This window comes from Aethalodelphis obliquidens, unplaced genomic scaffold, assembly GCF_003676395.1.
Source record: "Aethalodelphis obliquidens isolate GAN/ISIS:26980383/991018 unplaced genomic scaffold, ASM367639v1 scaffold1, whole genome shotgun sequence".
Lineage (NCBI taxonomy): Eukaryota > Metazoa > Chordata > Mammalia > Artiodactyla > Delphinidae > Aethalodelphis > Aethalodelphis obliquidens.
This window is the reverse complement of record NW_020837945.1, coordinates 13,503,935-13,527,996: the sequence shown is the minus strand read 5'-3', so window position 1 is coordinate 13,527,996 and position 24,062 is coordinate 13,503,935. Positions and strand designations below refer to the sequence as shown.

Sequence of the window (24,062 nt, the reverse complement as noted above, 5' to 3'; positions counted from 1 at the left end):
GCATCTAAAGTAATTCTAAAGGCCATGACCAATTTCTCAGGGTTCTTGATTTTTGTTTTTAAGCGTACATTAAGATACCTGGATGTGTCTATGTATCTATCTGTTTTGCCAATAAGTAATTAAAAGCTTAGAACAGGTGTTAGCCACAGTCTCATTTTAAGAATCACACAGATTTACAGTTAAAAGAAGGAAAGAATGATGGTGACAGAAACTGAGGTATAGAAAGGCAAAACTGTCACCTCAAATGTGCTAGGAGGTACCCTCCTCTACTGTACACATCAAAAGTTTGCAAATATAAATTCACAGGCATATTCTCAACAACAAATTTCTGGTTAGGCTTGTTTCTGCCAACAGAAAACTAATCAAGTTAAAAGCCTCAGGAGAGGTTTCCTAAAGGAAATGGCCCCAACCTTCAAGAATTACAGCACTCCCTGCATTGCTCTGACGGGTCTGTTATATTAATAGCATTTTTAGTAGCAAGATTCTTTTCAGCCAGCCAAGGTAGGAAAGAAGCCATTTTTATCTTTAGAACTAGAGTTTAGAGATGAATGCCAAATCTCTTAAATCCTACAGAGAAGGAATTCTCAGGGGATGATCTAAGCAGAGTCAGCAGGAAGTCTGAAGCAACTCAACTTAGCAGAAAAATGTTTCTAGGGACTGCTGAAACACCCCTTCATTTAAAAGCTTTTCCTGAAAGGTCAGTGAGAACCACGAAGGCCCACGTGGGGGACCCTGAAATAACATAAGCATGAAAAATTAAAACTGCTTACTGCATACAACAAACACAATCTCCTCTTTCAGGGACAACCCCCATCCCACGGGCAACCCCCAGAACATGGGTGAATTGAAAATCCTAACCCTTTTCACACACAAATGTAAAATGCCAGCTACTTTCAGCATCTTCATTTCTTCCTGCTCTCTCCTACTTAACCCCTATCATTTACTTTTATTACAAACAAAAAACTTGGTTTATATTTTACAGTTGCACAGGCTTTGTTTGTTCCTGTGAGTCTGGAAGCAACTCTGGGCAGAAAGTGGCTTTCACTTTTTCTGTAGCCTCTAGAGAGACTACAAGTGTTCTATGTGTGATGAGTCAATAAACGTTCATGCATTTTAGTAACAAAAGCAAAAAGTAGTCATCAGCACTTTACCAACATAATCATCACACAGTCACTAGGTAAGAGGGGAAGGATTAAGGGGGAGGAGAACAGGTTGAAATGCAAAAACTGGGCTAGAAACAGAAAAGCAGAGCGTCAGAATGAAGGTGCTCGACTGCAAGCTGGAAAATGTTACCATTTTTTAACCCACTACACTCGTTACTGATTTCCTTATGTAGAATGTTAGTGGCCCCAAATAGCTTGCACTTTCTGGGGGTAGTTAGTGGGAGGGATATTAAGCAGGAAGTAGTGCGCAAGACTGTAACATAGGAACAGTTCTCCGAATTCAAACCTCAAGTCTTACACTTTCTTTCCAATGGTCTAGGGTCTGGCTTCCTGGCCTGCCCCAGGGCCTTTGCTCATGCTCCATCCTCTGCCTGCAACCCTCCAGTTTTCACAAATCTACATCTGGCTCACTCTTTCCAGTTTGTTCCGATCTTGACTCAAATATCACCTTCTCAGAAAGGCCTTTCCTGGCGTCCCTATCAAAAGGACAACCCTCAGAACTCAACATTTCTTATCCCTCTTCTTTGATTTTTTCCCCCTCCTTAGCATTTATCATAATTGTAACAAAAAATGTGTTTCACTTACTTACCTTTTTTTTTTTTTGGAGTATATTTGCTTTACAATGTTGTCTTAGTTTCTGCTGTACAACAAAGTGAATCAGCTGTATGTTATATATATATCCCCTCTTCAGCCTCCCTCCCACCCCTCCAGGTCATCAAAGAGCACCAAGCTGAGCTCCCTGTGCTATACAGCAGCTTCCCACTAGCTATCTATTTTACACATGGTAGTGTATATATGTCAATGCTACTCTCTCAGTTTGTCAAACCCTCCCCTTCCCCCTCTGTGTCCACAAGTCCATTCTCTTCATCTGCGTGTGGTACATATATACAATGGAAAATTACTCAGCCATAAAAAGGAATGAAATTGGGTGACTTGCAGTGATGTGGATGAACCTAGAGTCTGCCATACAGAGTGACGTAAGTCAGAAAGAGAAAAATATCATATATTAACACATATATATAGAATCTAGAAAAATGATACTGATGAACCTATTTGCAGGGCAGGAAAAGAGATACTTATCTTTTTTATTCTCTATCCTTCCCCACTAGAAACTAAGCCTCAGGGGTAGGACTGAAAGTTTGCTTGTCTTGTTTATTGCTGTATCTGCAGTGCCTAGAACACTGCCTGAAAGACAGTAGGTGCTCAGTGGAAAAATACTGCATGAATGAATGAATGAATGAAGGACAAAATAAACTTTAATCTAGAATGTAAAAATTCAAACTCATGCAACTACAACAGAAAACAGATGAGAATGTTAGCACAATGTGAACTAGGGAAAACACACATTGGCCTTAAATATGCCAGCTCTTCTATATCAGAGTGCCTAGACAACACACCAGTTTCCAGGCTGTGTGCTGTTCTCTGGGTCCCTTCCACCTGCAGACTGGTGCAGGTCCCTCACTCCAGGCCACTGGGTTTGGGATCACCCTGATCTGTGAACTGAGTTGAGGGCTTCAGCTTGCCCTGCTTCACTGTACTCCCCAAACTTCAATTACCTGGGCAGCAAATTAAGGCCTTGCTCCTGTCTCATTTCACTTAATTCCCACATTCTTCCTCTTTTTGCAGCTATTCCCTCAGAAGTTTAGGAAAGGGGTTTGGAATCGAGAGGATACATCTCCTCGTTGTCAGGGTAGACAGTGCAGAACTGCTCAGCCTGAGATGATCCAGAGAAAATGGGGGCAAAGGAGACATAGTGACATGATGGGAAGGGGTCATCTGAAAGTAGATATCAGAAAATCAAGAGATTCTCAGGGCCAGAGACCAAGGACACTAGAGGGAGTGTGACTTTCCCATTCTTCCCAACACCATGATCTTTCTCTTTAAGTGAGGAGTTAAATTTTTCAAGTACTCATAGAAACTTCCTTTAAATCCCATCAAATTAAATACTACTATATAGCCGATTATGTTAGTTGTGTACCTAGACTAACTTTGTTGGACTTACAAACAAACTGGACTTACGAATGCGCTCTCAGAATGGAACTCGTTCGTATGTAAGGGGCTTACTGTACTCACTGAAATAGTTAAAAGGTATCTTAAGGAACTTTATCAATAAGTACAGGCAGCACTATATACAATAGCCAAGACACAGAAGCAGCCTAAATGTCCATTCACAGGTGAATGGATAAAGAAGATGTATCTTTATCTATCTATCTATCTATACACACAAACACACATACACAATATGGAATATTACTCAGCCATAAAAAAGAATGAAATAATGCCACTTGCAGCAACATGAATGGACCTAGAGATTATCATACTAAGTGAAGTAAATCAGACAGAGAAAGACAAATATCATACGATATCACTTAGGAATCTGAAAAAAAAAGACACAAATGAACTTATTTACAAAATAGAAATAGACCCACAGACATAGAAAACAAACTTACAGTTACCAAAAGGGAAAGGGGGGAGGGATAAATTACGAGTTTGGGATTAACATATATACGCTACTATATATAAAATAGGTAACCAACAAGGACCAACTGTAAAGCACAAGGAACTATATACTCAGTATTTTGGAATAACCTATAACAGAAAAGAATGTGAAAAAGAATAGATATATATATGTATGTATAACTGAATCACTGTGCTGTACACTCAAAACTAACACAACATTGTAAATCAACTATACTTCAATTTAAAAAAAAAAAAAGGTACAGTCATTAGAATGGTTTATACATACATCTGGTAGGTGGTCCTTTCTCAGGGACAGCTTTTATAAATTTATTAGCCTACTAAGCCTTATGTGATAAAATAATATAGAACTATTCACACACACTGGAAAAAATGTCACATTCCTGGCTTTGGTAGTTTACTGCAATTATGTACGATGCAACCATTAGGGGAAACTAGGTTAAGGGTATACTTATTGTGTACGATTTCTATAATTATTTCAAAATAAAAAGTTAAAGCCTTAACTAACTGGAATATTCTGGTTAAATGAAATTTTTGTTTAAAAGTGAGGAGTCTTCAACATGAAATGTTTTTGAATCCTCTTTTTCAACAAGTTAGGCAATAAAAAATAAGCATGTATTGAGCATTATCTAGTATAACACTATCAAGAAATACAAAGTAAACCAAAACAATGGTCTATAGTGAGACTAAATAGAGAAGTAGAGTTGATTAACTAGGGATTGGGCTTCTGTCTCTAACACAGTATGAACAAAACTGAAATGCTAATGTTGGTACCAGCTAAGATGAAGTTAAGACACCACAGCTGATCTTTCTCCCAATGATAAATACTAAAAACTCTGGACCAAAGGAAAAACCAACCACCCGAGGAATTCCAAAGAGTAAGCAAAAGCAGAAGGATTGGGGGTGGGAGTCAAAACCTGAAGAAGCCACTCTAACAAGAGTGAGTTTCCCATTTTTGTTTTTATTACTTTACTCTTCCAACCTTGCATGGAGGGTAAGCACACAGTCCAGCTGTGGCACAGGCAGCAAAAACTCCCGAGACATACCCTGTCATTCTAGCCAAAGAAACTAAGAATAATGATCCCTGCAAGTCAAAGAGTGAGCGGGATCTCAGAGGAAAAAAGAGCTGGAGGAAACAAATCATCTAATGCTATGTACATCTACACAAGTCCCAGGCTCACCCCTCAAGTGCACATACCTGGGACTGACCCAAAGCAAGACAGCAAAGGCTTTGAGAACTGAATTATGATATAAACCACAGCCCACCTCCCAGTCTAGCTCCCAAGTGGCACCTGTGTGGAATAAACCTACAGCCTCAGAGCAAAGGCTTTGAAAACTGAACTGACATGAGAGTCACCACCCACAGGAGGTCAGACAGAACTTGCCATCTGAACCTAGCCAGGTTGATTACCCGCTAAAAAAGCAAAAAAGAAAATTCAACGTTCTCTAGATGATTTTCACAGGACCTAGATTCTCCCAACATAATACTCAAAATGTCCACAATGCATTCCAAAGAACCAGGAAAATCTAACCAGTTCTCAGGGGAAAGGACAGTCAATAGATGCCAACCCCAAGGTGACCCAGAGGTTGGAATTATCAAACTTTTAAAGCAACTTGTATAACTGTGTTCTCTGAGTAAAGGTAAACACTCTTGAAATAAATGAAAATTTTAATTGCTTGCAACATCTATGCAAGATCACCGTGAACATCAATTATTATACATGAGTGGAGAAGTACAACACAAATTAAAAAGAAAGGAAAAACCTGTATGATCCAAGCTATAACATAAGCTGAATTTTTCAATCATGCCAATGTGAGGTTTTCTTAGTACTGCATGAGAAAACATTCCAGTTAATAGAAAGCCACCCATGGTCAAAGTCTCTGGGCAGAGAGAACAAAGAAAAATACTCTACTAGTTTTAGTCAGAGGGAAAAAAGAGGGAGAGAAAGAAGAAGACACAAGGGAAACGAGAAATAACCTCATCACCTTGAGATCTAAGGAGGTTATAATAATATTTTTATGGTTTAGGATGTCTAATTCCCTAGATGAGACCAGAAGTTCAAGCAGTACTCCAAACAGATGACATAATGCCCCACCCTTTAGCTGAAGAACAGGAATGTTCCACATGATCAAAGCCCAGCCTTGTGGGTCAGCCTGCCAGGGCTTGCCCTGTTCAGGAGTAGATCATCAAAAAGATAATTCTACTATTAGGGTCAAACATCTCTGGAGCAAAACTCTTCTTATTCTCAGCAAGTCAAAACTTACATTTGAGATGCACATCCAAGATATTGGCTTTGAGGAGATTAAAAATTTAAGAATGTTAACAATATTTTACTTTCTCTCTCTCCCTCGCCCCGCCACCACACACACAGGAAGACGGAGGGAAAGGGAGAGGAAAAAAAGAGAAAGAGTGAGAGAGAGAGAAGGAATATACAGACGTATAAAATATTTTTAAGTTACTATCCTCGATAGAGTGATTATGGGCAATTTTAATTTTCAAAATTATACTTTGTTTATTGTATTTTCCAAAGTTACACTAAACCTGCAATTCATTTTAAGGAAAGAAAAAAAATAAATAAATGCTTTAAGTTCCTAGGTTTCTTGGATAATTGAAGAGAGTAAGGATGGGGGTACCACACTGACAGCTACAATTAAACAGCACCAAACCCAAACTTAAAACAGATGGCTCCAGAAAATTACCTAAGATAAAGAAAATACTATGGAGCTGGAATTTAATCACTCTTTCTCTATGTTCCAATGGCACTTTGCTCGACCTCCTCACATCGTGTCTGTGGCATGGTTATTTGTACACTGACACACTTGTCTGGCTTTGTATGTAGACCCCTCGCATTTTATTATAATCTCCCGGTGGCAGGGACCATGCCTTACTTGTTATTACACTGGCCATTTAAATAAATTAAAGTTTCCGTACAGCTCTTCTCAATGGAAATGCTCATCACTCAGATTGCCTATAATAAGGGTATTCCAAAAATATAAAATATTAGAGCCCATTAGTGGGCGCAAGATGACCCAACTTATATTCAAGTCAAAAGTTAACTATTAAAGCAAGGTTTCTCTTGCTGATAAGGGCACTGTGAAATCCAAGCATAAGGCATCTAATGATGTATATAAATTATGATTATTATTAATAAAATTTTTGACCCCTCCCGAGGTATTTAAAAACTTATTAAAATAAACGTAATGATTACCCTTCTATGACTTGAAAACAGACCTCCAAAACTGCAAAAGAAAGGATGAAATGTATTTATTTCAAAGTTAAATTTGAAGCAAAAATCACAGGACAACAGATTGCAAATTTAAAATTAGATTCTAGTGGGAGGGCTTGGTTTCAAGCCTGTTTTTTTCCTACTGGAGGCTGAGCCTGAAGACAGGATAGGGGGGTTGGGGGAAAAGAGCTAAGATTAAACTGAGACAAAGTTCTGAAAGTTTTTGCTAAATCTTTACAAACCCATGAAAAGCGTTTTGCCAAGTCACACACAAATACCCCTAACACAGGAGACTAAACAGGAAAGTTTTGCAACAAATAAAAGATGATCTTTGATTTAGAAAGATTATTATTTTGACTGTATTTATTTTGCTTTTTAAAAGATTATCCAAACTAGAAACAAACTATATCATTGTTTTGAAGTAGGATTTTGAAGCTGGGATTGCCTTTTTCAAACACAATCCCATCTAAAGATGGCAAAGCTCGGGAATAAATGTAGAAGACCCTGAGGGAAATTCACAGGGGGAAAAAGACAGGTACCTGCTTTTGCTTTTTTCTTTTTTTTTTAGTTTTAATGCTAATACTTTGGACTTGTTAGATGGGTGTAACCTTAATCCAAAAAAAGTGACTCCAAATTCTTTCTTCCATAAGCTACATACAACACAGCAATGGCAATTCTGCTAAAATGTATCTGTCTCACCACCTCTGACGCATCACCATTAATTCATGGGGATATACACAGGCTCAAATACACATACACAAACTTACCTTACAAGGCAACAGTGGTTCCCAGCCCAACTTGCCCCAAGAGCACTGTGGCATTTAGATATTGAGATTGGAAATGATGTCAGGATGAACAATGACTGGGGCTGGGAAACGTATTAGCACTGGCCCCTCGGGGTGGCCATCACAGTCTCATCTGAGTCTATGAGAATGTCCCCAAAACCTGGAGAGGACAGAAAAAGAGAAGCAAATGGTTAGCCAGAACACAGGAGATAGGAATTTTCCATCGAGCCCATTTACGTCAAGTCTCCAACATCCATTTTGTGTGAAATACCACACAAATACCAAATTGAACAATGCCACATTTAGCTACAGGTATAAAATAACAGACATAATCAGATAAATCAATAAACACAAGCATATTTACAGTCACGGTAATAAAGAGCCTGACAAACTCAGTTATTTTATCATTTTCACCTAACTCTAAAGATGAAGGTATCGCATAACAGAAACAGGTTACTGGGAAATGGTGTCCATGGTTCCCTCTTAAAGTTTAAAAAGTCACAACAGAGATGAATGAAAGGAAACAAGGGCATCTCAGTTATTCTCAAAGTAGAGCTATATTTACCAGAGAAGTTGAAGAAAATGCTAAAAGACAGTTAAACAAAAGACCAAATTCAGTACATAGACCTTCTCATCATATACATATTTTCAAAATAAGTTCCACAAACAAGCAGTATTAATGGTCTTTTTTTTCTAAAGCCTGCCTTCTGAGGTGAGACTGCAGATACTAAAGAAAGGAGAAAGCCCCGAGGGCTTCCTTGGGGTGGCTGCCCTCATTCCTCTCCTACGACCATTCCTCTGTGGGGCTGCCCACAGGTGGCACCTATTGCTGGTGGCTTCATCAAGGTGGGAACCCGAGGACTTTCCTGGTGACGCAGAGGTTAAGAATCCGACTGCTGGGCTTCCCTGGTGGCGCAGTGGTTGAGAGTCCGCCTGCCGATGCAGGGGACGTGGGTTCGTGCCCCGGTCTGGGAAGATCCCACATGCCGCGGAGCGGCTGGGCCCGTGAGCCATGGCCGCTGAGCCTGCGCGTCCGGAGCCTGTGCTCCGCAACGGGAGAGGCCACAACAGTGAGAGGCCCAAGTACCGCAAAAAAAAAAAAAAGAATCCGCCTGCTAATGAGGGGGACACGGGTTCGAGCCCTGGTCCGGGAACATCCCACATGCCGCGGAGCAACTAATAAGCCCGTGCGCCACAATTACTGAGCCTGCACTCTAGAGCCCGCGAGCCACAACTACTGAACCCACGTGCCACAACTACTGAAGCCCGTGAGCCTAGAGCCCGTGCTCCGCAACAAGAGAAGCCACCGCAATTGCAACAAAGAGCAGCCCCCGCTCGCCGCAACTAGAGAGAGCCCACGGTCAGCAAGGAAGACCCAACGCAGCCAAAAATAAATAAAGAAATAAAGGTGGGAACCCAAGATGACAAACAGCTTGCACAGGACCACGGAGAAAACTGCCTCCTGGTGTAGAAGGCTGCCACACCAAGACAGTAAATAAATAAATATATACATCCATAGAGAACAGCACAATAAGTGAAGTTACAGTTCTCTCTATCTTGGAAAACGTGCTATTTCGCCGTAAACTTGGTGACTCACGCTTGCCAGGAGAGGAGCAGAGCTCTCAGCAATACCCCATTATTACCCTACAATACATGTCCTTCCCATAATTCTCCCACTGCTGTCCTGTTCCCTCTCTTTCCCAGGCATCCTCCTTAAGCTGATCTCTGCAAAGTTTTAAATTTTCAAAGCGGTTCCTGAATTGCTTAGGAACTGGCAGAAATTAATAAGCAACAGCCCATTTATATTGAAATGGACTCATTACAGTACCAGCTGCCAATAATTTGCAAGGCTGGTTTCTTGCTGGCAAACCGGGCCTTGCAGGCGGCTGTCCTCCACCTGCACAACGGAGGCTGAAAATGCATTTTTTTTATACTTAAACAAAAAAAAAAAGTCCATATTCTACTACCAGAATTAAAATGTTTCTCTGTTATATTCTTCTAACCCCTGAGCAGAAAAACTACATGGGGAAGAAAGTGAAAGTTACCAGGCATGGTTTATAAAACATGCAGGAAAACAAAACTCTTTATTTGCTATGATTTTTTTTTCTGATTTTGGTGGGAAAAAAATTTTTACCTGTGAGCCTGGCTGTGGAACTGACCCCCGATACAGATGGATGAAGAGACACATAGTGGTTCTTTGCAATCAGCAAATATGCTAAGGTTGCAGGGTGTCATCAAGCACTCAGTACGTATCGAGCACTCACAGTGGGTTAAGTCCTCCATGGCCTTGTGAAGGTATATACCATGGCAACCCGAGAGCCACCAGGACTCCAGGTTTTCTTTAAGAGCTGCAAAGAATTCAACTTCATCAGGAGGCAGCTAAGCACCAAACTCAGTGTTGGGAGTTCAAGCCTGGAGTCCCACTACAGGCGTCAAATCACAGCCTTGCCACTTACTTGCAAGGTGATTTGAGGCAAAGTCTAAATGTCAATTTATTCCTCTACAAATGGGGATAAGAGTTCCTAAGCCATTCTGTTGATAGAAGCATTAAATGAGATCATCTAGGTTACCTAATTAGCTTAGCGCCTACCCCTTGGTCAGTTCTCAATAAATATCGGCGATTATTTCCACTATTATTCAACATTTGTAAATGGTAAGGAGGATGCTACAGAAGGGCCACTATCATGGGGGCTTCCTTAAAACATGGTACCTAACTCACTGAAACTGGGTCTATGTTCTAAGTTGAAACTGGTCGCCTTAAATGTGTTGTGAGACAATAGGGGAATTCATTAATCCAGCTGGAAGATGTGATTGACTCAATTAGCCACAGCCCCCGCACAGGCACAAACCTGACAAAATCTGGCAGGACCAGGATGGCCTGCATTACATTAAGATGACCCCTAGTGAAGTGAACGATAAATGTGCCGCGTTTCACAGTCTCACTCAGATTCGTCTCAACCCGGAGAGTCCATTTCTGTGTCAGGTGTCAAATTACCAGTTTTCACAGCGAAGTGTGTGAGCTGGAGGAGGGGAAGGAATTACCAAAACTAATCCCAGACTTCAGATACCTCAAAAATAGACAGGGCTCAGAAGTCCCATCACTCCAACCTGACAGTCTCATGTGAGATGAAAATATGACAACTGTCAGAAATGCGGTGTCCACGGCAGTTAATCCATGGCTTTTCCTACAATGTCTGCCACACCAGAACTTTCTTTTTCACCTTTAGGAAACAGTCATAAGAGGCATCCTGTGACTTTTAAGTGTTTGCAAGTTCCAGGAATCAAAGTGTATAGAGAGGGCTTCCCTGGTGGCGCAGTGGTTGAGAGTCCGCCTGCCGATGCAGGGGACACGGGTTCGTGCCCCGGTCCGGGAAGATCCCACACGCCGCGGAGGGGCTGGACCCGTGAGCCATGGCCGCTGAGCCTGCGCATCTGGAGCTTGTGCTCCGAAACAGGAGAGGCCACAACAGTGAGAGGCCCACGTACAGCAAAAAAAAAAAAAAAAAAAAAAGTGTATAGAGAAAAGGATATTGTACTTGCCCTCAAAATACCTAAGTTCATATACCAGGCTCTATTACTTACTAACTTAGGTGACCTTGGGTAAGTAAACTACCCATTCTGACACTTAGCAGGAAAAATAACGATGTGTAATATTATCTACTCTACTTAACACCTACCTGAAAAGGTTGTTATAAGACGGAAATTAGAGAATCAAAACAAAACACTATAAACTATATAGGACTACAAAAGTATGTTAATTCTTACGCTGTTCATGATGATTTAGTGCCCAAAAGTGTTTCATATTACTGAATTAATGAGAATCAGAAAGTTTTCCCCTTACCCTGAAACTTAAAGTGGTCTGGGAGCAGTAGTGTTGGATCTAAATCCTAAACACGTCAGAAATCCTTAATATTTTTATATGCAATAAGCACCAGAAGAATTTAGATTTTAGTATTCATATTTAGTCCAAAAATCAGCCTTGGATGAACAGACAGATGGATTAATCTAGGACACTGGAAATTTTTTAATGGTTCAGAAATTAAGGTTAAAGAAAAATTCATCAGTCATTTTCTTTACTTATGATTTTAACCATTATTATATTCAATAAAGGAGTCAGGGGACGTCCCTGGTGGCAGAGCGGTTGGGAATCTGCCTGCCAATGCAGGGGAAACGGGTTCAATCCCTGGTCTGGGAAGATCCCACATGCCGCTGAGCAACTAAGTCCGTGTGCCACAACTACTGAAGCCCGTGCGTCCTAGGGCCTGCATGCCACAACTACTGAAGCCCACATGCTGCAACTACTGAAGCCCGCACACCTAGAGCCCATGCTCTGCAACAAGAGAAGCCAATGCAATGAGAAGCCCGTGCACTGCAACAAAGAGTAGCCCCTGTTCACCACAACTAGCGAAAGCCCGCGTGCAGCAATGAAGACCCAATGCAACCAAAAAAAAAAAAAAAAAGGACTCAGGAGTGACTTCCAAAGATACATTATCTAAAATAGAATAGGAGAAATTATTACTGGAATAATAAAAGGAATACAAAGGTTAAGACAAAGTGAAGGAGGGCAGAATCAAGGTAACAACGCAGACCCTATCATTCTACCCAGCTGGCTCAGTTTGACAGCAAGCTTTTGTTACAGCCAACTCATACAGGGAAAACAGGGCAGTTGTAAAATTCACAATGTCCTAATCAATTGCTCAGAAGAAGGACAAATGTTCTAGGTACCAAGATCAGACAGGCATTTCCACCAGTGGTCCTTTGAGGCCACTGTGATACAACGAGCCACGTTTTTTGAACCACATCCTTTCACATGGGCTCAGCGACAAGTTTCATATGGCTGATTCTTGTCTTCATAATGGATTAAAGGAAAAAAATCACAGTTCAGGGACAGAAGGTCTGAAAAGGTATGATCCTGAGTGGTAGAGAGGCTGCTTACCCTCCAGGAAAATCTCTTTAAATACCTGCTTGCTCTCCAAAGAGTGCTGGGCTGAGGGGTGGTAAGCATGAGGGAGATGGAGCTCTCTGGCTCGATGCCCAAGGGTAGCTGGCTTGTGCTACCAGACGGCCATACCTCACCTGGCATAAAGGGACAGTTCCATCAGGGGTGAGCTTGTCTGGTTTGTGTAAAAACTGAGACTGTGGGCTTCCCTGGTGGTGCAGTGGTTGAGAGTCCGCCTGCCAATGCAGGGGACATGGGTTTGTACCCCGGTCTGGGAGGATCCCACATGCCGTGGAGCGGCTGGGCCCGTGAGCCATGGCTGCTAAGCCTGCGCGTCCGGAGCCTGTGCTCCGCCATGGGAGAGGCCACAACAGTGAGAGGCCCGCGTAACGCATAAAAAAAAAGATGATCCCTCAACACAGATGAATGAGCTAGACAGGGCTTCCAAATTCCTATTCCCTAAAGCATGGATGAAATGGTTTTAGCCCAACCATGTTTTCCAAGGCAAGTAAAAACAGACGCCCAAATCAGCCAAACAAAATTCCTGAAAGTTCCCCTATCCAAAGACTGCCCTGATTTTGAGCAATGCAACTTCTCAGCATATCCAAATGCATCCCAAGGTAACTAAGTGAGGAAACATTCATAGAATCGATATTCTTAAGCTAGCTAAGTAAGTCGAGAAATTTCTACTAAAATGATAACTTTAATTTTAGAACAGTGAATCTTTGGCAATACTTAACCAACAGGTTCATCTGGAACAGACACGACTGTATTTCATAGGAGTCAAGTCAGTGCATTTCAAAGTGAAGTAATATATTCTTCCCCCCACTCAGGGAGATGTACCATTTAAGGAATGCTTACTATCTGACTGGCATCATGTAAGTGGCTTTAGACCAAAATACTACTCTTTAGTTTCCCCAGGTTCTTGGTGTTTATTGTCTTGCAACTATACTTGGACACTGACAAATGCCAATGCATACAACTCAACTCCAGCATTGCATCATTCACTACAAAGTGTTTGGAAACCACCAGTCACAAAGGGCAGTGTTACAGAGCTGCCATCAGATCTCCCAAACAGCCCCCGCTGCTTGGCTCTAAAAAGGGCTCAAAGGAGGCCCCAGCTTACTGAAATGGATTTAATGGGGTGTTTTTCAGGACAGACCACGAGAATCACATAATTTTTCAAAATTCTAAGCAGCATCACTCCTACTCAGAAGCCATGAAGCTACTGAACTCTTGAGAATTCCACCCACCATTCCAAGCGTAGTGACCATACGATGTGAGAGTTCAGCTCTGGGCTCCTGGATCAATTTCAAGTCTGAGTCACGTCGAAAACGCACGCCCATGGCATTGTAAGAGAGAATGGAACAACTGATCTCAAAAGAAAATGGAAATGGAGCTGACTGCAGTTAACTTCTGATGCTGATGTCTGTTGTGGCTTAAGTTAACAGAGTTCCTAGTGAGAGAACTAGGGTATCCAGGTGCCCACAGAGGACAGTGGGAGGGGATGGTACTCTGCTGCAGCTGCTTCCATAACTCCTGTGAAACACAAGAGAGTGTATAATCTTTCAACTGCACTTCAGAATAATCTTCTCGAAAATATAACAATGTCTTAGTTTAGAAGAGATTTCAAAACATGATCACATTACCCAACAGCATCTTTTCCAGACTCGAGTCGCCCAGGAGTCTTCCCTTCAGCAGACCTGCTTCCCATCCCCACATCAGCTGCAGGAGCCTCACTGAGCTCAGGAAGGGCCTCATTTCCTGAGACACCACACAGAGTGGAGGAGGGCAGCTCCTCTTTCACTGTCAAAGACTGAAGCTCAAGGAGAGGAATTTGGTTCTCATTTCCTCTGGCTATCCAAGGCTGAGGCTGAACCTGGAAGGCAGATAGGGGAGTCTCCATTCTAAAGGACACAGCCTTGGCCTTGTGTGAGCCCTGGAGAGGAAGGTATACCATAAAAGACGGGATACTCAGACCCGGCAGCCGCTGCCTGCCTCTAAGACTTTCTCCGGGCTCACCCATGTGACCCAAAAGTAGGAAACGGCAGCTTGCAATTTCCATGATGGTCTCCAGCCCCTGCAACCTGGTCTTTCCCTTCACCTGTTCTCTCATCATGCAGCCAAGAAGGAAGTCCTTCAGCCTAAAATACAGTCAGGATGTCAAGGAGTCCTTTTCCCTCACCGTAAAGCAGAGCACGACTTGGTCATCCTGGCAATTTCATTCCTTCGCCACCACCCGAGGCACAGCTCCCTGGCCCGGAGCTGCCTTTCCCACTCAGAAAGGGAGGGTCACTCTGTGAATCAGACAAGAGCTCCCTGGAGTGAGGCCAGGCATGCAGGTGGCCGGTGTGGCAACTTTGCCTGCCAGCAAGGAGGGCTGGGACTGCCTTTGTCATAGAGGACAGAGGAGATATCACAAGTCCCTCTGAGGGGCCACCAGGCGGGGGTGCACTGAATCCACGCTGTTGGTCCTTTATGCTCTGAGGCTAAAGGGCCCATCAGAAGGAATCGCTCCCCCTGGGCACCTGGTACATCCTCCTTGGTTCTGTTCCCACCACTGTGGTACTTGTGTTGGTGGAAGGTGTGTACAAGATGGCAAACTTCTCTAGGAGAAAATGGTTTAAGAGAGAACTGGGTAATCCAGATACCAAGGGTGAAGAGGAAGGAAGAAAAGCTAGAAATGTTGTTAAGAAATACAGGTGCATATACTAAAAATTTGAAAAGTTGACCATACATCCATTTGAAAACTTATTAAGTATCCTCATTGTGTCAATTTAAATTAAATCTTAATCATGTCACAGTATACGTAAGTCAAACCATCATGCTGTATGCCTTACACTTATACAGTGATGTTTGTCAATTATTTCTCAGTAAAACGGGAAAAAAATCTTAAATTGAAATAGTATGCTATATAGGAATGTATTAGATAGTGAAAAATAAAAGACCATTATTTTTTTAAAGTATAGATTACTGAACCAATCATTAAGAAAAGCTAGAAATGTTAAGTTTCTACCTGCATGTGAATATCTGATTAGCAAGTTGATTTAATAACCGCAAGTCAATAAGCAAACATGAAAGGTGGAAAACACAGCTGCCCAACCTAAAAAGTGAAGCTGTCATGGGGTCCCATGTAACACCATTGCTAGGGGGACATTAATCTTGATATGTATTTAGGTGAGAAGATAGGATTTTAATCAAATTTCAGTGCAGCAAAGAACCTTCAAAGTCAAATAAAATAATTTTTACAAAAATTTTAAAGGAATTCCTTCCAAGGATTTTCAAAATAGCAGTGATTCTTTACCTGCAAGTCTTCATCTTTTCAAAGAAAAAGACTAAGACTCAGTCATAAGACAGAGTGACAGAACACTATTTCCCAAGTCAACCCCTGGGTACTTAGCCTAAAATGCTCCTTTACTCTCTCCTCATTTTAAAATGGGAAAACCTTTTAAAATGACTTAAATTTTGTACTTGCAAATCAATTCAAATTGTTTTGCAGTTATATATTTAAGACTACAAGCTCTAACAGGTAAAAGACAATTCCTTATTTCACTGACTCTAAGAAACAGATTTTTCATGTTGAAGGTCTCTGAAGTTGAATATACTATCTCACAATCACAATGGTGTGATAAAAATCGGCACCATTTTCTTCCTTGCTTGGTGGTACATAAAAGAGGGGTGTGTCTTACAATGGTTAGCATGTTATGAAAGAGGGGATATAAGAATAGATTTTTAAATAGTTATAACTATCTAAAAACTGCTTGTGAATTATTTGGGTAAAGCAGATTGTCTACATAGGAACTTTACTGATTGTTACCAATTCAGTTCAACTCAACCGATATTTATTGAGCACCTACATTATGTCTGCGACGAGAAAATAGACCGTTTCCTTACGGTGCCCGCAGCCTAAGAAAATGATAGACACTTGTCCACTCTGAGACACGGCTGTAAAGGCTAATCTGGCCTTATTAATAGTGAATGATGGGGGGACAGGGAGGGATAACCTGGGAATTTGGGATGAACAGATATACATTACTATATATAAAATAAACAACAAGGATCTACTGTATAGTACAGGGAAATATATTCACTATCTTGTAATAACCAAAAATGGGAAAGAATCTGATAAAAATTATACATATATGTATAACTGACTCACTTCGCTATATACCTGAAACATGGTAAATCAACTATACTTCAATTAAAAACTTAAATAATTTTTTAAAAATAGTGGGTGATGGGAAAAAAACAGACTAATTCTGCCAGGGGAAACTATCAGTCAAATCTGGTCGTGAAGGGTTCATCAGATTTGGCCTGGCTTGTGAGGATGGGAGGAAATGAACAGGGATAAGAGGGAGTTTGCAAAAAAGAAGGGCAGAGCGTTCCAGGAAAAGAGCAAAGGCTCTGAGGAATGAAAGCATCAGTCCAACGTTGTAGAGAAGTAAGTGCATGGAAAAGAGCTGGAAGTGATGAGGCCTTTAAAAAGATGGGTTGGGGTTACGGATGCTACACAGAGAAATTAGACGTGATTATGTGCAATGGAGTCTGTGATGGGATTTGATGAGGGGAGTTACACGATCGAACATTTTCTCTCCCCCATCCCTCCACATCCCCTGGGGTAACGTGAAAGAGAAGGTGGAGGTCTGTTGCAACCAACCCATCAGGCAGTGCCTGGAGGAGGTAAGGTGGCCTTCACTTGGACAGTGAGAGCCCTGGGGTAATGAGGCTGTCCTACGTCCCCCTGTTCCGTCATTCTGTGCTATGAGTGAGCAGGTAGAGTCCCCAGAACTTGGTGGCCACACATACACCTGTGAGAAATAAGGAGGAGACGAGAAAAAGAAGGGAGAGACACCTCCGGTATTTGCAGTTTGGTAACTGACAAAACAGAAGGTGATAATAACACCTTCCACTGTGATGGCAAATGAGGCACCCAATTCAAAAGTCTTGTGCCTGAGAGGCCAAAATTCACAGGCAGCAGCGATCCTACTGGAAATTTGGTGTCCATTCCACTCAAGGTGGAAGGAAGGAAGGAAGGAAGGAAGGGAGGGAGGGAGGGAGGGAGGGAGGAAGGAAGGAAGGAAGGAAGGAAGGAGGGAAGGAGGGAAGGAGGGAAGGAGGGAAGGAGGGAAGGAGGGAAGGAGGGAAGGAAGGAAGGAGGGAAGGAGGGAAGGAGGGAAGGAGGGAAGGAGGGAAGGAGGGAGGGAAGGAAGGAAGGAAGGAAGGAAGGAAGGAAGGAGGGAAGGAAGGAACGAACGAACGAACGAAGGAGGGAAGGAACGAAGGAAGGAAGGAAGGAAGGAAGGAGGGAAGGAAGGAAGGAAGGAAGGAAGGAGGGAAGGAAGGAAGGAAGGAAGGATACCCTCCCAAAATGCTTAGATCAGGAAGGATATCAAAATGGAGACACAAATATTGGCCAATTGTATAATCAAAGAACTTAACAACAACAACAAAACCCACACATCTGATAACCTGCGAGAGGCCACAAGTTAAAAACGCTATCTCAACTACACTTTTACTGACTAAGCCAAGACCTATAATAATAAACGGATTAAACAGCATTGACAAGTTAACACAAAAAGAAAAGCTTGATGCCTCAAGTTTGGTGCCACGAAGTTAAAATGTAAATCAGCTTTGAGTTCAGCGCCCCAAACTCCCTAGGGCCACAGGAACACCCACTATGGCCCTTGCTCACACCTTGGGATGGGGGTAATAAATTAAATAAGATCACTGGCTGCAAGGCTGATGTTCCAAAGCTGTGCCAAGCACAGTGGAATGCACCTGCAATGTATAAATAACTGTGCCTGAGCATCACTTCAAAGAAAGGTAGCAGTTAAGGGCACTCACTTCACCTTTCTGTGAGCGGGTGAGATGAGAAGTTGACAGCTGTGCAACACCAGGCAGATTTCAGGCAATGCTCTGAGTTAGTTATGGTCTGCTAGTGACCACGATAGGGACGGTAGGAGTGGGGCACACGGCAATGGGGACAGAGGGATGGCAGGAAAGACACGCACTAACTATGGGGCCACAAGGAACTCAATCCAACCTTTCTGACCATCCATCCCCTTTAAAATTAAGAGGATGGGGACTTCCCTTGTGGCGCAGTGGTTAAGAATCCACCTACCAATGCAAGGGACACGGGTTTGATCCCTGCTCAGGGAAGATCCACATGCCATGGAGCAACTGGGCCCGTGCATCACAACTACTGAGCCAAGCCAGCACACCTCGAGCCCGTGCTCCACAACAAGAGAAGCCACTGTAATGAGAAGCCTGCACACCACAACGAAGAGTAGCCCCCGCTCGCCGCAACTAGAGAAAGCCTGTGCGCAGCAACAAAGACTCAACGCAGCCAAAAATAAATAAATAAAATAAATTTATTAAAAATAAATAAATAAAATAAAATTAAGAGGATGGTCGAGAACTTTCTATGGTCCCTATACTTGAAAAGAACTCCACATTTTTTTAACTTGCTTAAGTCAAAACCTGTAAGTATTATAATGGAAACCACCATGAGATTCTCTCTGCTGGGCATTCTTTTTACAGTAAACAGGTGACGTGATTAAGGCAAAAAGTGCCACTGAGATTAACCCCAGAAATGCGAGATGGAAAACAAATTCTTACTTTAAAGACTGGTACAAGATCTTTTTGGCTAAATAACAACTAACATTCATCCTAGACAAGTAACAAATTGGGAGAAAAATAAAAAGCAGCCAAAGTGATTGCACACTGGATTTTTAAAAGCAGAAGGAAAAAAAAAAACTCAAACAAAGCACACACGCACCTCCCTGACGTCATAAGAGGATAATCAACCTCTTCAACACAAAGACAGCTCCTGGGAGGTTACGGGAACATTTCTACAACAGGAGTACATCAAAGTCCCAGAGCAGAAAAACCGATACACGCAATCACAAAGCAAATCTGTTCCTTGTATGATAGCAACTAGCTTTAAAAGCTTGACATTCATTGCCAAGTAATATCTATGAGGCCACGCACAAGGCGAGCGAAAGACACCAGGCCCTGCCTGCTAAGAATTAATGAGGACACTCCTGTCCAGGGCACTAGTGTGCAAATGGCTTTATGGGAATCCCCATTCAATAAAATCGTTCCAAGCATGCTCACCCGAAACAGAATGAGTGTGTGCTCTCACTTATTTAATCAATGTATAAATTACATATCTGGGCTATTGTTCAAATAAATTATGTACATTTTCAATTTCTGTATCTGTTTATAATGTGCGTAATTTATTTGAACTGAACAGAAGTACACAGAAATTTAAATGCATAACAGAGAGAGAAATACAAATTCTGAAATGTCCTTCCCACACCCTAATGAAATCATCTTGCACATATATCCAATATTGAAGACCACTGTTCTAGGACAGAGAAAACCAGTCTGGAAACTAAGAAAAAATAAGGAAAGACAGTTAATGGAAAACTCATAGGAATGCCTCTGTAACTTTACCTACATCTCGGGCTTACTGTGAAGCAACATAACAGCACTGTCAAAATCTCCCAGAATCTTCAAGAAGGGAATATCACCATTCAGAAGACCAGGTCGGTAGACACATGCTGAAAACCTTAGGCTGCTCTGAAATTATCTGCTGACAGCACTAGCTCTAGAGGGGCCATTAAATTGTGTTTTTGCAATCAAGGCAGTAATCAATACCCCTTCACCAGTCGTTAATAAAACCATGCCATATGCAGAAAAAGAAAATGATACACAAAGGAAGGACTCATTGCAACTTCCTCATCCCCAACCCCTGGAAGACAATACAATGACTGGCCAAGAAGCAGTAAGCAGGGCTTCCCTGGTGGCGCAGTGGTTGAGAGTCTGCCTGCCGATGCAGGGGACACGGGTTCGTGCCCCAGTCCGGGAAGATCCCACATGCCGCGGAGCGGCTGGTCCCGTGAGCCATGGCCGCTGAGCCTGCGCGTCCGGAGCCTGCGCTCCGCAACGGGAGAGGCCACAGCAGTGAGAGGCCCGCGTACCGAAAAAAAAAAAAAAGCAGCAGTAAACAAAAACACGTTTCCAAACATCGCTGCACTGTTCAGTGGGGATTATCTCAGACACAGCCAGGATAAATAGTCAAGAAATTTCAATTACATAGTCTGGAAGAATAAAGGCTAACAGTAACACATAGAGAAAAATCATTTAACAAAAGATCTTTGAACAAAATTTTGATCCTCATAGGTGGGTAAACACGGTTTCCTCTTCTGGAAGGAATCCTCTCTCTCTCTTTCTCTCCCTCTCCCCCCCCCCCCCAGCTTCCAATCCAGGTGACAAAAGGACCTCTCACTGGAGGCCTCCCATCAGCATCTGACCCTGCTGATCTGCCCCCACTCCAAAAAAAATGCTCCCTCCCCTTGGATTCCATCCATGACCTTATACTTCTCAACTGCATCTCTCACCCCAAATGTAGTTTCCGCCACAACCTTCTATCTAGCTCTCCAGATGGAGTACTTTTCTCTTTAACAAACTTCCTTCCTTCCTTCCACACTGTCATCTACCTAAATCTCGGTCTTCAGCACAAATCCCTCTTTCTAAGCTGCTCTGGACGCCTACATATGGCTACCCCACTGATTGCTCAAATTTGACACACCATTCTGGCTCAAAACCTTCCACACTTACGATCCCTCCCAGAAGGCAGCCAGATTTATAAATGCAACAGGGAGTCTGGATGCAGTCAGAGCTAGTCTTCATCTGCCATTCAATGTCCCCATGACCTTGAGTGAGTCACTTACCATCCCTAGGGACCACTTTCTCCAACTGCAAAATAGGAAATCCCCCTTGTAGATCTGTGCTGGAGATGAAGTGAGGCAGCGTGTGTGAAGACATCCTTCATTGGTATTTAGTTAGGGTTTCTTCATGTTCATTTCTTTCTTTCCAAATTTTCCTCTTCTTCCCCTTTTCTTTCTCCAAGGTCCCTAAAGTATCTTCTATATCTACGCTGTCCCCCTATTCTTAATCCTTTTAATGCAAGTCTTTTTGCCTTTAATCCCCATCACTAATATCCATCTTTTCTGCCCAAACCACTCAATGTTATACATCACTGCAAAACCAAACTAATGCACATTCAAGATACATTCAGTGTCCTTCAAGAATGCCGCCACGTCAACCCCTGCACTGCTAGATGATGTACAAACACCCCTGGCACACCCAGCAGAGACAAGAGCCACAGGACTAAAGGAACAACTTTCAGAAGAGTCAGTTTTACTCAAAGATTTACTCAGAAGGTTAAGGAGAGCAGGGGTGTTGGTGCAGATTGATAACGGAATAAAATTTTAAATGTATATGATTTTCTAAGATGAAATACCCATCTTCCCCCCAAAATAAAACGGCACATGGAGTGGTTAGAGATTAATTCCCTTTTTATGGAGTGTTTTATTGAAAAATTTTACAAAGCTCTGTTCTTCCAAGATATTCTTCATCACTTTTCTCTTCTGAATCCCCGCAGTTATCAGTTATTTGAATACCTGTCTTAATCCATCTCCTCTTGTAGGATCACAAGTTCCATGAAAGAAGGGACCACAGCTCATTACTTTTTATCACATGGTTCCACGGCACATGGCCCCTGTATTAGTCAAGGTTCTCCAGAGAAACTAAACCAACAGGATACGGATGCATGGATGGACGGATGGATGGATGGATAAGTATGTCAAGGCACTGGCTCATGAGATTGCAAGGTCTGGCAAATCCATAATCTGCAGGGCAAACCAGCAGACTGGAGACCCAGGGAAGAGTTGATGTTGCTGTCTTGAGTTCAAAGTCATTTGGAGTAGAATCGCTTCCTTCTAGAGGACCTTAGTCTACTTTTAAGGCCTTCAAGTGATTGAATGAGGCCCATTCACATTATGGGGGGATAATCTGCTTTACTCAATGTCTGATTTAAATGCTAAATCACATCTAAAAAATATAGGGAGGGAGGGAGGGAGGAAGGAAGGACGGACGGACTACCATATGATCCAGCAATCCCACTCCTGGGCATATATCCGAAGAAAACCATGATTCGAAAAGATACCATCACCCCAGTGTTCACTGCAGCACTATTTACAATAACCAAGACATGGAAGCAACCTAAGTGTCCATCAACAGAGGAGTGGATAAAGAAGATGTCGTACATATATACAATGGAATATTACTCAGTCATAAAAAAGAACAAAATAATGCCATTTGCAGCAACATGGATGCAACTAGAGACTGTCAGACTGAGTGACGTAAGTCAGAGAAAGACAAATAATCATATGATATCACTTATATGTGGAATCTAAAAAGAAAAAAGTACAAATGAACTCATTTACAAAACAGAAATAGAGTCACAGATGTAGAAAATAAAACTATGGTTACCGGGGGCAAAGCGGGGGAGGGATAGATTGGGAGATTGGGATTGACATATACACACTACTATACCTAAAATAGATAACTAATAAGGACCTACTGTATAGCAGGCACAGGGAACTCAACTCTACTCAGTACTCTGTAATGGCTTATATGGGAAAAGAATCTAAAAAAGAGTGGATACATGTATATGTATAACTAATTCACTTTGCTGTACAGCAGAAAGTAAATCAACCATACTCCAATAAAAATTATAAAAAAACAAAAGTACATGAAGAGTGCCTGACATACGAAAAACAAAACAAAACAGGAAAACCCCACAGCCACCTCTAGACTAGTATCTAACCAAATTACTGGGCACCACAGCCTAGTCAAGTTAACATATAATATTAACCATCCCATGTCCCAGTAGACTTTTTCTCCAGTACCTAGTAATGGTGTCAATATCAGCCAAAGGAACAAAGAGAATAAAATGTATTCCCATACAGGGCTTCCCTGGTGGCGCAGTGGTTGAGAGTCCGCCTGCCGATGCAGGGGACACGGGTTCGTGCCCCAGTCCGGGAAGATCCCACGTGCCACGGAGCGGCTGGGCCATGTGAGCCATGGCCGCTGAGCCTGGACGTCCGGAGCCTGTGCTCCGCAACGGGAGAGGCCACAAGAGTGAGAGGCCTGCGTACCAAAAAAAAAAAAAAAAAGTATCCCATCTAGAATGTTTACAACTGAATAGCCAGCAGGTGTTCTAGACTGAATACCAGCCCACAAGTCCACCTGACTTGAGCTCTGAAGAAAGGTCTACTTGGGGTGTCCCTGGTCACCCCAGGCTTCAGGTCATGAAGGGGTCACTGAGAGAGTGGCCTGACTTTCATGATGTCAACTTTGCCATATATTTCTAGACAAAAGCATCCCTCCAAGCTTAAGTCTCCTAGTAGCCAACAACATTCAGAGTTGTGGCTCTCTTTTACTTCAACATGGAGAACAGCATCAAAATATATTTGCAGGGCTTCCCTGGTGGCGCAGTGGTTGAGAGTCCGCCTGCCGATGCAGGGGACACGGGTTCGTGCCCCGGTCCGGGAAGATCCCACATGCCGCGGAGCGGCTGGACCCGTGAGCCATGGCCGCTGAGCCTGCGTGGCCGGAG

At 42.5% G+C, this 24,062-nt stretch overlaps 1 protein-coding gene across 5 annotated transcripts in view; it reads right to left on the bottom strand.

The window, feature by feature from the left end:
* Nucleotides 1-24,062, bottom strand: part of TIAM1 (TIAM Rac1 associated GEF 1) — a 407,413-nt gene that overhangs the window by 139,211 nt on the left and 244,140 nt on the right. For all 5 annotated transcript variants that reach the window (XM_027101391.1, XM_027101428.1, XM_027101400.1 and 2 more), the window contains one exon: nt 7,636-7,813. The gene's annotated coding sequence lies outside the window, so the exon portion shown is untranslated. The remainder of the gene's footprint in view (nt 1-7,635; nt 7,814-24,062) is intronic.